Below are 14,232 nucleotides of genomic sequence, written 5' to 3' on the forward strand. Positions count from 1 at the left end.
GCACCACTGCTGTGGCCTCATGAAGGAGATCAAAATCACCTTCAATAAACTCTGACTGGAATGGGCACAAGCCCCTCCAAAAGTCAGTTTGTCAGTCAAACTGTGGCAGCTTGCAGAAACAGGGGTAACACACAGCGGTCCGTCCGTCCGCTGCCTGATTTCCATTTTTTACGTCTGACTGAGCCTGAACTGTGATCTTTCTCCAGTTGTCCTCTCGACTCGTGCCGGCGTGGGCGAGTTGGCTGCCAGATCTGCAAATGCTACTGGGGGGAAAATGTGAACAAGATGCTGCTAATGTGGGGCAATAAGAACTGATGGTGGTTGAGACATTAGTAAAGCCACTGGTATTGTGCTTTTAACATGACAGGACCACCATGACGCAAATTTCTGTTCATTTAATTACACTTTCACACACACACACACACACACACACATGCAAATCAGCTTTGTTGTACAGGCCACAACAACAACATGAGGTGCCAGGGTTGGATCTGGCCCATGAAGTGACTTTATCTGGTCTCCACAAGCTTCACGGGAAAACAAAACAAGCACATAAAAAATCTATTAAAGGAGCATAAGGGAAAAAAAATACCAGTAATGTTCGAAATACTGTAATAAACATTGAAAATAAAATCCATCGGGCAGTAATGCATTTTTAACCAGCTGCTGTTAAACCCCAATATAGAAAATAAGCAAGTGGGGGAGGGACAGGATCAGATCATGTTAAGCTTTGAAGGAAAATGACTCTACAAAGTAAGATTCTTAAAGGATTAAAATATTGGCATGTTGTGATGTTTCACTGTTTGCTTTATGTATTTATATTACAGTATGTGGCCCGTCCTTCATCAGTATGTAACATCCACTTACGTTAACATTTACGTGTCTTTACATTCAGCCGAGAGCTGGTTCTGAGTTTCTCTCCTGTGATGATTTTTTGTTTTACCATCTGATGGAGCAGCATGGTCCGGCCTCCGCATCCTGTCTGTATCGGAGTGTTTGTGTCCTGAGCACGGAGACAGAAATGCTTGGGAATGCTATTTCACACATCCCCTTCATCTGATGCGCAGCTTCTGTCAATGATGTGAGAAAAACAGCCTGACTCTCCAAGCTTTTTTTGCACCAGTGCAAAAGTTCAAAATTGAAACGCCATCTGTTCAATAAAACTAATCTGGGCAGGGAGAGCTGCTTCCAAAGCCCGTCTGATTGGTTGTGTGTCTTGTCTTTGCTCTTCCTGCCACAAGGTTTACGTATACGTTTGTTCACCAAGGGGAAGCTTGGTTACATTTCTTTTGTCCCAAAACAGATCAAATCGTTTTTCAACGTATAGTATATAACATCCCTGCACACCTTAGGTTGGTCCATGTTATTAATACACCTCCTGCACTTTTATTGCACATTATATATTTGAATTCCGACATTCCACCATTTACTCTTTAGTCCTAATAAAAGGAGAGGCTCTAAGTACTTTCGGGGAAAATCGATTGTCCTCTCCTGGGCTGCCGCCCTTAAGCACTCACTTAGTTAATTGCCACACTTATTTGATTAATTGGACAAGTTCCATTGTAGTCCCTCTTTGCCCTCCATGTTTTATAGAGGTGTCCTGGAGTGCCCTTAATCATCCACTTCTAAACATTTTAACCAATGTTAAATATGTGCACTTTAACTAATAATTAGATCAATTACACTAATTAGTATCATAAGTTGAATTAAAAACAGTAAAGTGGGCTTTTAGGTTTCATATCTATAGTGTGCTGGCTCTGTGACTCCGCTCTTAAATCTGTGACCAGCAAGTGTCTGGCTGTGCTGCGTGGATGTCACAGCTCTGCTCATCTCAATTAAGGTTAACATAACAGTATTGAAAAAATGTATCCCAAATTGAATTGGTGTTATTAGGGCAATTAAATAAATGTAAGGCCAGAGATGACTCACAAGGACTTTTTTGACCTTTAAGATGGACATTAACGCTGCTTCTATTGACCATGATGTTCTTCAGCTGGATCCTTAATAGTCATTACTGTTATAAAAGTTAGAGGCATTTTTTAAAATTTAATGGAGGTTGTCTAATATGGAGTAGGTCATGTAGAACTATTAACTTTATTAATATAAATGGGATTATGTACAATCATGATTAAATCACAGTTATTATGCTTTTTTACCTCGATAAATGTTTTCAGGACTTTATGTCTCAACGTTAAAGATTAATTTCTGGAATTGGACATGACACACTTATCGATTTGCCATATTTGATGCACAAATCATCTAAAAAAATAATCAGCTAAGAAGCACTCTGATATTAGTCTCATTACTTTTAACCATCCCGGTGTCGGATGGGTTATTATACCTATCTTAATTCTTTTTTCAATGCAAAAATAGCAGCCGTAAAGGGCAGGCATCGGACAGTCATCCCTTGATTGCTTCCAACTCAGATTCCACTCAGATATTGTGCAGCATTAAACTAAAAAAAATCATAATATTATTCATTAGATTCGTTTTACAGGTAATATTCCCATCTTTTGTGTATAAAAATAGTAAATACCGTATTAAACGACTTACTCATAATTCAATAATAGTTATAATAATTATAATGAAATATTTCTATTATATATAATATAATATATATTCATTATAATATTTATAATTATTAATATTATTATATTTAATTTATAGAGTACAGCGATTACGGATTAATGGAATGAATCAGTTTCTGTGGAATTTTCCTCTGTACCTTTAAGAGAGCACAGGTGGGCGTGGCTTGTCGTTGTCATTCTTCGTCACAGGTGCGTCCTGGATGTATGGAGATTCCAAAGTTTGTTTCTGTTCCTGGTGGAAAACGTTTGTAGTTGACAAACAGGTACGTTGTTGCTGTCACCTAAAGGTTATTTATAGTAATGAATGAATGTAGGTAAAAACACACAATGAACCTGCAGTAAAACTGCTTAAAAGACAAGCCACACATTAAATGTCAGCACATATAACCGTTAAGGCTAGACGTTTGTATTTTATTAATATTTGCAATAGTTTAAGCCAAATTTAATTGTATTGACCAAAACATTTTATTGAAATGGTCAATTAATATTTGTATTTAAACAATATTAAGTGTATGGGCTTTAATTTGCTGAAACTTTAATTAAAAAGATGAAATGTTGTGATAATAAGTTCTGTGGCACATAAAAAAAAAAAGAAAATCAGGATTGGGAATATTTCCTTATTATTTGTACATGTATTAATTTTCTTATATTACACTTAAGTTTCTTTTAAATTCCTTTGAAATTTTTCAGCTTTGGGAAAGAAAAATGGCATTTATTTTTACACATTTGAATGATTCAAATCATACAACAATTAATATTGTAACATCAGTTGGATCAGAACTACACATCCATTTTATTTTAGAAATTTCAGATATGACTTTTCAATATTTTTTTTTAATGTTGAACAGTCTGAACAGTCACAGAGGAGTTACAGTAGGGGAGCGAGTGAGGGGGCGGCTACACAGAAGGCTTTACTGCCCCGGGTTTGGTCGGTGGTCTGGTGTAGTAAAGAACGGAGGTTGGCATCAGAGGAGCAGAGGTAGCGAGGAGGACTGAAGAACTAGAGGAGACTGTAGACGTGGGCAGGGCCCTGATCGTTCAGGACATTGTGTGGGAGGGCCAGGAGTTTGAACTGATGTATGCTGGTATGCTGAGCCAGTGGAGGTTCTGGAGGACAGGAGTGACGTGGTGGAGAGAGTGGGCGTAGATGAACAGAGATCTGGATGTACATACGTTTGGATGACATGTTCTTTTATTTGCCACCTTCAGCTGGTTACAATTATAAATAGTAATAAAAAAACAAAACAAATAACACCCAAACAGATGCCTTCATTAAAACTTTTTCGGATGAGACTTGAGGAATCTTCTCGGAAGGTCAGCACGGTCAATCCAAGCAGTTTTGGGTTTGATGTAATTGAATTAAATCACACTGATTCATGTAGAAGCTCACACAGACCCTATTGATTTGTCAGATAAGGATTTTAATTTGAGGATCACCTGATGGATGCTGGTAATTTATGCTGATTAGAAATAAAACATCATATTTTCCTTTAGCCTCCCCCCACCCATCTGAAGGGGGAAGATTTTTCCAGAAGGGTATAAGGACAGCGGTTGATTAGTTGTAATGTGCCGGCAGTAGCCCACAGGCTTAGATTTATGTCCTCCATTTGAACTGTGTCTGCGCGTGCTGTATACATCAGGTTTGTTAATGAAATTTGTCGCCAGAAGGGAGTCGGTGACTGCGGTTGTTCAGCGCCTTGACACGTAATCCTGTGAAATCTAACCTTTTACACTTCAAGTCAGCAATACATTCATTGTGATGTTATTATTCCCATAATATATCTATATATAAAAAAATATAAAATAATATATAAATGATATATATATAAATATATACTGGCATTACAAATCTTATATTTGTCATATTATTTCAGACCTGTTCACCTAGTATTCCTGCAAGGCTTCACTTAGTGCTACAGATTGCTCTCGGTGTTTGACATTATTGCTCTCTGCTGCCTTGAAAAGTGCCTTGACTTCTGTGAGTGTCACTTCTGGCATGTCGGCATGCAGCGGCACTACGAAAGCTGCTGTGTGTGAATAAAACTTTTGCAGTAACATGTGGTGTTGTGCTTGCTGCTGTGGTCTCCAAACTGTCAGAGAGCGTTGGACTGACAAGTGTCAGGGTTGTCAGAGTTTCCAGGCTGCTGTTGGTGCGATGTGCACGGACAAAGTAGAACGTTGTGATGGAGTACAGGGTCAGAGGACGCCACTGACGTCCAGTCGTGACATGCAACTACATCTATCTGTTGTCTATTAGCATCAGTAGAAATGACTGACAAAGATGCTGCTCAGCTAAAGACAGGTCCACATCAGGACGTGGTGTGTGTATGTGTGTGCGCGTCTTGTTATTGAACGTGTTTGAATGACTAATGCAAATGTAGCACATTAGTAATGACAGCCCTCCTGCTCTGAGGTCTTGCTTTCTTGCATTGATACTGCTTCTTGCACTGTATTAGGAACGGCTACAATTTTGTTGTACTGAAAGTATAATGGCAATAAGGGCATTCTTCTTCTCCTTCTTAGATGTCAGCACATCCTCACAGGGAGAACATCGGACTCAGATTCACACCTTGCAGTGCGAACACAAGAGCGGTACAGCTGAGGCTGCTGCCTCCCCGCTGCCCTCCCTCTCTCCCCCGGACACTCACGACTGACTCAACTCTGGCCATCAACTGCTGACCGCTTTCCAAAAACTTGATTTCACAAATGGAGAAACAGCATCTGCTTTCCTACAGCATAACATATGGCGGATATAACTGCTCATAAGAACCGAAGCAGGTACGCTGTGTAGGGGGCTGGCCCTCAGGGGACCTTAAACAGAGGGCCCTGACCCTGGGGACTTTGCTGGGCCACTCTGCAGTGAGGACCATGCTGTCCTGCAGCCAGATGAACCTGCATTTGAAATGAGGCCAGAGAGCAGGGACCGTGACTGTCAAATACAGGGCAGAACAAGTGGCAGGAAATGAGAGATTATTCTCTGTAAAATGCAGATTATTTTCTTTAATCCAGCAGGATTAGATCTAGTGTTTGACCATGAACAGGAACAGTTGGCTATTTTGAATGTTTTCTGAATATTTGGAACCGTTGCTGTAATAGTGATGTACCACATTTCTGTACATATTCTTATATTTAGCTTTAGGAGATTCACACATGTAGGAGAAAATGCGTGATTGCGAAGTTTTTATCACACCTAGGCCACACTAGATCAGTCTGTGTGCTGATGTCGTCACAAAGATGAACGTCTTAAGGTGTTGCTTTAATTTTAGCATATGCTGTATACATTTAAGTTTGAATGTGTTTTCCACTGCTGCATGATGTCGCATAAAATAGACACTCATATACATACTCACTTATTAAGATTATTCTTATTGCCTTTTTACTTATGACTATATCTGACTGTGGCTCTGACCCTTTGTACAAACAAATATATATATATTTGTGTATATTTAGGGTTAACACACTTCTGTTATACACAATTTAAAATGTTATTTCACAACAAATCCTTGTGGTTCATTACAGCAGCAACTTTTTTGTGTGAACTGTTCCCCTATTTGAATAAACCAACAGATGTACATGTGTTCACACAGACAGACACACAAGAATTAGCGATCAGCTATCAGTAGGTTGCATCATTACCAATAATGGCCTGTAGGCAGCCTAGAATAGAATGATGCTGTAATGATTGCTAATTGCCTTGTTAGTATGAAAACAAAGCCGTGTTTTTTTATGCTGAAGGGCTAAATTACCAGGAAACAAACAAGTGGATTGGAACATGTGAATAAGGATGTTTTTACATGAGCATCTGTGGATACAGCTGCCACCGACTCTGACCATCCTGTATTCTCCATTCTTTTTTTTCTCTCCCTCTTTCAGGCTCAGACAAACAAAGCCAAGCAAGACACACGCCTGGTGTTCCTGCCTGTTTTTTGGGGTGAGTGTTTTAAACTACATCCACAGTTGTTTATGTCACAAATTATACCATTTAGCTCAAATGAAGGTCACACACATCTGTGTTTTCATTTATGTCTGCTTTCCTGGTCAGTTTTACATTTACTCTCAGATGACCTTAAATTATCAGTAGTTTAACTGACAGTTTAACAACATGACTACCATGTGAAAACATCAACCTCCTCTAGCACCTCTGATATCAGTAGCTTTTAACAACATGACTACCAAAACATCAACCTCCTCTAGCACCTCTGCAGTGAGTGAGATGACTGAGCTAAAACTATTGGATATTTATGTGCAAATTGTTTGTTATTTCTGAAAAACTTTAGTTATTTAAACAATTTCAGGTTTGTTGTCCTGTTTGAATCAGCATGTCTTACATGTTATAAACTCTGACCCCAGTGTACATTCTAATTTAAATGATCTGTTAACTGGTTTATATCCTGGTAATGAGATTAATAATTTGATCTCTGCCGGCTCTTGTTTCTGTGATGTAAACATTTTCATTAACCTGTTCAGCTGATAGTGAAACACAAGCGTACACTCTCTTCATTTTATTCCCACTCCCTGTATCTCTCTCTCTTCATCTCCTAAGAACTTTGTTTACCTTTGTTGCCACCTGCCGCTACAGGAGCTCAAATGAGATTCAGGTTCCTTTTTAGTGCCAATCAGCTTCTCCTATCAGGCTAAATGCTCTCTGGAGACGGGGCTTATTACATGACATGATCCTTTGAGTAGATAAATGGCGGTCCATGTCATGAGCCGGACCCCACTGGTGAGGGGAAATGTGTAGCGATGATGAGACACAGCGCAGGACCCAGGAGACTGTGGGATCCCACAGCCTTATTGACGTTTTAATCAAAAACAGTTAGCTCTGAATCAGGCAGCGACTCACAGAGGCTTTATATCAGTGTCTGGTGACAATATGCAAGGATTGAAATGGAGACCTTGCTGACATATAATTTACCTGCTGTCATTTTGAATAGCCATGTTGTATTAAATACACACACAACCACACACACACAACTCTTACCTACACTGTCTTCTGCTCTAGTCTATGGTCCATGTGTGTTTGAGAGCATTGTTAAGGTTTTTGTAGATTCTTTAAGAAGTAAAGAGTGTCTGCTAGACTTAGTGTCCGTCTTTAAAGACAATACCATTTGACTTCAGCACAAGTGTTGTTGAGTTAGGCTGCAGACAGGTGCTGCATTTGATATTTATCCAAAGACAGTCTATGCATCACTACTATGCTGGGATTGTTTACTTGACCATACCCACTGTATGTAAGCCAATCAGGTGGCCTGAAGTCTGAACCCTTTCTTGCTGTTAAGCTTTTTAACACTTTAAATATCTTGTTATATAAATGTTGTTTAATATGATTGGATGAATGAAGTGATTGACACAAAGGTAACTAAAGAAATTACTCCTTGGATGCTAGCAAAGTACAAGAGATAGCGAACCAGTGTCCCTGCAGTGCCCCTGTTGGCAGTACCAGTACTGCAAGTTCTTTTGACTGCCTATGCTATAGTTTATATATATATATGTATGTGCATGTATGGGATCCTGTATAATTCATGTGTATTGTGACTCTATATGTCACTTTGCAGTATGAAATATGTATCATAGCATCCTGGCATCCCTGAGCGGAGAGCAGTGGTAGTGTGTTTGAGGTTACGTCAGTTTAACCTCTGCCACATCTGATTTCACCTTCCAGACTACAATGTTTAGAGAAGGTTACACACCAGGAATCTGAAACATTAGCATTTTTCTAGTAAATTATTCATTCAGCACGCTTTTATGAGAGATGAGAACACAGCGAACAATTTCCACACTCAGATCCACGTTAGTGTTTAATACACTCCACTGGATTTGAAACGACAATGCCACAGAGTCTTTGACAAACACAACAACATTCTGTAAGTACTGATCATTTTGTGCAGTTAATCCCAAACTTTTTCAGTGACAATCAAAGATGACATGAAAACTAATCATAAATCACCAAATAATAATAGCAGCAGGTAGAGAGAGGCTGTGCTCTGCTCCCTGACTGGTCATAAGTTGATCATCTTAAGCTGTGAGCCGCAGGTAGATGATGACAGCTGCTTAATTTGGTTTGGTCACCAGGGTGACTTAATCCTGTAACAGGCCCCAGTGATGGGGGCCACACAGACGGCTGAGAGATGGAACGGCTCTCTGGTTGCCCGTTTACAGATGCAGCAATAGAATCCAAGGTCACTTTAATTAAGTGCCAAATTACAATTTAAACGATAATACTAATCACTCACTTTTGGTAGCAAGAAGCTACTGGCTGTCATGATTATTTAAGACTGCGAGGGAAAATGGACATTTCCATGTCTGCCGCTCAGTGGGGTCTGAGTCTGTGCAGGGCACTTTTCATTTTCTCTGCAGGCTGCCACTTTCTCAGAGTAAGAACAGGGTGACCTCAATGTTTTGTGTTTTTTTTTCATTCTTTGCTTAACTCTTTCCTCCATCATGCTGTCATTTTTGTTGTGGTAAATTTTCCTCGTCCACAGAATCGCTCACCTTTTTGTTTTGTTCTTTTGACTGAAGTATTTTAAGTACCACTGAGACCACACCGTCTTTGTGCATCTCCTCAAGTGTGGCTACAGAGACTTGAGACAAATTGATGGACAACCTTTGATTAAAGCACCAGAATTTAAAGTTTGAAAAACAACTGAAGTTTTTTCCCTGAAGGTCAAAATTAAATTTGTGCTGCACTCATCTCTGTACTTTAATTTGTTTGCAGTAAATTTGAATTTCTTAGACACCAGAAGGGTTGTCTGTCAATTTCTATAAAAGAAACATTCTTTGTAGGACAAATGTGTTCCTGTGTATATGTTTGTGTTGGTGTAAGGTACCAGGTTCATGCTGTTGGATGAATAGTGAATAGTTAGATACTCTTTTTGGTTCTTACAGTTGTAAATCTGACTCCAGATTCAGTCAGTGCCTCACCAGCTATGGACCTCACCACACGTCACTGTTCTGTAGTGACCCCTGGCTGAACATCTGAAGGTCATTGCCCCCGAACAAGTAATTTTTATCAAGATAACATATCATATTTGAAATACTACTTATTATCTTTAATGAATTTTATAAATTAGGTACTTCTTCCACAGATACCAATTTCATTAATTGAACACTAAAATCCAAATGAATCACATTCTGTCTGTAAACCAAATATATTTGCAAAAGTAAAGTAGTGTATTTAATTATAGGAAATAAAAAAAAGTAAGAAAGATGTTGTCTTCTTAACCTTTTTCATTTGTGGACTGCCATGGAGTCCAGTAGGACACTGTAGAGATTAGGTGAGTTCCAGACCATGGGATATTTATTCAAGCCAACCTCCAACCCATTACAGTTACTGCCCATCTGCCACTGCTGCCACTCGGAGCCCTCCTAAAGGTTACTCATTTACATATGTGGGGGGAAAAGCGTCGCCTGATTACAGGGCTTCAATCAATCAATGCTTCATGATGAGTCCAATGTAAAAACCTCACAGTTGGTTTGATCTCTGCCTTCTTGCCTCGTTGCCACTTTTCAAACGAGGTCCTGGAATGCTGTGACAACTTACCGAAAAGTGGTGAATGGAAAAATTCATAATTTCTCGGATAAATTATGACAGGCTGCCTGCAATTGATTTATTATTGGGATCGTTAGCCATATGGCACAGACCGCTCCCCCCCTTCTAATGCTCAAAAATCTGTGATTGCAGGCCTAGGTCAGTGCAACCTTTACCACTGCTGAAATGAATCTCCGAAATGAAGGACAACAGAGAAATTTACCAAAGCTGCATTCACGATAAACAATGGAGGACGACCAGCCATCAGGCGCCGCATTAAAACCAGTAACTGATTTTAATGCAGCAGCAGATGGGACTGTTAGGAAAGAGTTTATTTTAAACCGTCATTAATGTGATTTAAGAACTTTTTTCTAACTTTAAATATTGCCCCAAGGTCCAATTGGTTGATAATTTGGTCAAACCATCAGCTGCCGTCATCGAAAATAGGCTGTTTAAGCAGAAGTCTGAGGACGGAATGATGAAAACCGTTGGAATGACAGACATTTTTTATGTTCCACTTGTACAATATGTGACATAGTTACATGAAACCTTAATGAATGTGACTAATGGGTACTGATTGAACTGTCATTGTCCATAGCTGTAAGGAAAGTCCATGGCCCTTGATTCATATTAAACAACAGAACTGTTCCTTTTTGTGATTACTTTCATGTGACCTGCCACTATTTACACCAACACCGCCGTCTTATTTTAATAATCTGATTTTTATATTCGCTCAGGGCAACGTCGTGCGAGAGTGTAATCTCCGACACTGCTTCCTGACACAAACTTAATGTGTCATGGTGATTGGCGTGGCGGAGATGACATGACAGAGCTGGTTTTGGGGGACTGACAGATAGTTGGCAGGTTAAGGCTCCCCCGTTGGGTGCTGCGCGGCCTCGGGACGGTCACCTGTCAACTCAGGTGAAGGCTCGTCATTTCTGATGGCTGGGAGCAGCAGAGTAGATATGATGGGATGAGTGGACTGACACAGATGTAGTGCAGGACTGCCTTTGTTTGTGTGAAAAGATGTGGACCTGGCTTTAGTCGGGGGGGTATTGTTTTATAGTAATCATATAATAATTACGTTTTATAATAATATGCATGTTAAGAAATTTCAATTAATCTGAATAACATTTTCATTTTTATAACTTTTTTTTTTTACCAACACAGGACATAACATTTCTGGCTAGTTACAGTTATTTTAAAAAATGGCAACATTTAGTAACATTTTTCAACATTTCTACTCTCTCCTTAAACATAGTTTGCATATATTCTTGTGTAATCTGATTTCTCTGATCACTTTTGACAGTTTCAGTTTTTCAAATGCTGTGCTAAAGAGCACACAAACAATGTGTTTCAAAGACAGTAACAGTAACAGCCTTTATGACTGAGGAGAGTTTGAGTCTGATGGTCATGTGCGGCTGACTCAGACGGCAGCTCTGGGATCAGCATGTCACTCTTAACACAGCAGACTGAACTCTATTCAGAAGTCTTTTCTTGCGTGAGGATTTGCTGACTTGGTGATTCTAACTGATTCATTATTAGTGAGCAAAATTAATATCTGAATCAAACCATGTATTATTTTAAAGATCATTAGAGAATTCCTTTATTTCTTAAGCCTTTTCCATCATTCCAACATATTTTTATTTCACCTACACGTGTGAAGAGACCAGCTCGTTCACAGGCATAGCTGTCTATCTATCCTCTGTTATCTCCAAGTCCCTCAGGCTTTCAACAGCCAGCAGTGTCTGTCACTGATGTGGTCTGATCAGTATTCATAACCTCTGTCAAAGCCCTGCTGTCCATCCAGTCTGGTCCTCCCAGACTGGATGAAGAGCAGCAGTGCTCAGTAAAGCAGACATAATCTCCCTATTCTGCTCAGATTATGCAGCTTCTTGGCCTGGTGTCAGATATGTATCATTTCATCTGTATGATCTAACTGAAGAATTCTCCAGGTGGTCGCCTGAGTCACGCGACCCCCACAGCTTCAACTAACATTACACCTTGTTTCATCAGACTCTTTCAGCTGATAAATAGTCGACTGGTTTTTGGTCAAACAGGTTGTTTTTTTTTTGCACTGGAGTCAGAAATCCCAAAGAGACTTTAAACTGTGTAGGACCGATGTGAGCAGTTGAGGATAAATGTGGCAATGCTTTTTGATAAATAAATATTTTCTAGGTACATTTTTGCATCTCTGTCTGAAATGCTGACATCTTCACTCCCCCGAGGTCAGACCATTTTGATCTAATAAATCTGGAGGAGATTTATAATTAGCGAAAGATCAGACCATTAGAGACTGACTTCCAGTTTCTGGAGTCTGTTGTTTTGTAGAATGAAATAAAAAGATACACAACAGACTATTTGTGTTAGCACTTATTCAGATTTCTCAAACTCACCGGCTTCTGTTTAGACAATAATTTATGCAAAGATAACTAAATGCAGCAGTAATCAAAGATAATGTGTGTTAATTACCTTTGCACTGTCCCCGGACAACTTTGCGTGAAGCTTGTTTTCATCTGGTCTCTGTCGTTCTTTTTTTTTCGCTGCAGGTGATGTTTCAATCCCACACTGCTCTGGGAGGGAACTTCAAACAGAACATCTGCATTGTAAATATTGAAATGGGCATCATCACTTATTGGGAGATGATTGTTTATACAATGCCTGCAGAAAGCTCCTGGCAAGATTTTGAAAAAACCCTGCCACATGATGGAAACAGTTCCCACTGGTGAGGTGCACGTCAAGGTGCTGCCCACATTTTACCTTTTTGTCTGAGTGGGAGTTTAATCAGTGTGCAGTCACGGAGTCCGCTTGTTCATTAATTAATAGGCGCTCGGTTAGAGGTCGGCGTGAGGCACGCACTCTGAATCCAGATTAAAAAAAAAAAAACCTCAAAAGAAAACGTTGGTCGCCTGAAGGCGTCTGTGGGTATTATTTGTTATTATATTTAGCCTTCCCCAACTGCAGGTCCTACTGGGGGCATTTTGAATTTTCCAAATGACTTTTTAAGTAGAGCCTGTGCTCCGTGTGACCCTGCTGAGTGACAGGCTATTCTAATCCATTTTCACCAGGGGAAACGGCCTTTATTGCAGCCTCTGGTTTGTTTTTGCCCTCCACACACAACATACGGCATTTAACACTCTCATAATTAAGTGGCTGAAGCCAAAGTGCTCAGCCTAATCTGTGGCCATCAGCTGCTGCTGATTGACAGAAGAGCGGCTGATGCCCCACAAACACTATAAATGGTCTATTTAACGTACATGCACGCATCTTTACAGCGGCAGCTGTGATAACACGGAGTGGTTTTGACCAGTTTTTATTGTTTTATTCGTCGGATTAACACTTCACTTTCCATCAAACGGCAAATTGAATGTGTTTGATGAAGATCAGCTCTCAAACACAAAATTACACGCCGTGCTGGGGAGTCTTGACAGCGTCCCCGCTCGCTGTTTATCCCGTTCTCTTCCAGCCAACTGGGTGAAGGATACACTGCCTGCTTCCCCACCCAAACTCTAGGTCCCATCTGCTCAGAGAAAGGCACAACATTTGTCAAAGTAGACTGGATAATGGCTTTGGCATCCTTCTTATAATCTCAGCATAATCTTCATTTGTCCATTTTTGGCATCGAGGCGTTGCTGGGTTTGAAAGAATCGGTCAGGACTTTTCAGCACCCTGCTTTCTATTTTTCATTAACTCCATGCAGTTCCTGTTAAGTGTTACATACTTTTAAAAAAAAATATATTCGAACAGTGAGCAGAATTGTTTGTTTTTTTTCTGTGCAGCTATGATTATCACTAACTCCGAATCTCCAAATCAAAGTGATCATACAAATGAAGTCTGTGTTTGATTATGCCTAATGTTTTAATGCTGTGTTTCTGAACGGCAGGCTTTGAAGACCCAGTACTCTGAGTGAGACATTATAGTTCACCATATTCCTAACTCCAGTGTTTGAAGAGCTTCATAACTATCATTCCTGCAGAAAATGTGCTGCAAAGAAATACACTGGCCTCATAATCCACCCTCATCCGTGTAAGGGCAACAGAGGGACAAACTTCATAACCATGTCTCTCCAATCTCCATTAAAGTTGTGGCCCTCAGATGCCTACTGCACCCCCTGTA

The 14,232-nt window shown here is 39.9% G+C and overlaps 1 long non-coding RNA gene across 1 annotated transcript in view; it reads left to right on the top strand.

Moving 5' to 3' along the window:
* The first annotated feature begins 2,766 nt into the window (after positions 1–2,766).
* The window catches only part of LOC112486858 (uncharacterized), a 29,710-nt gene continuing 18,244 nt past the window's right edge, over positions 2,767–14,232 (top strand). The window contains exons 1-3 of the long non-coding RNA XR_003049418.1: positions 2,767–2,851; positions 5,112–5,366; positions 6,462–6,519. This is a non-coding gene — a long non-coding RNA (uncharacterized LOC112486858). The remainder of the gene's footprint in view (positions 2,852–5,111; positions 5,367–6,461; positions 6,520–14,232) is intronic.

This window comes from Cynoglossus semilaevis, chromosome 3, assembly GCF_000523025.1.
Source record: "Cynoglossus semilaevis isolate Cse_v1.0 chromosome 3, Cse_v1.0, whole genome shotgun sequence".
Lineage (NCBI taxonomy): Eukaryota > Metazoa > Chordata > Actinopteri > Pleuronectiformes > Cynoglossidae > Cynoglossus > Cynoglossus semilaevis.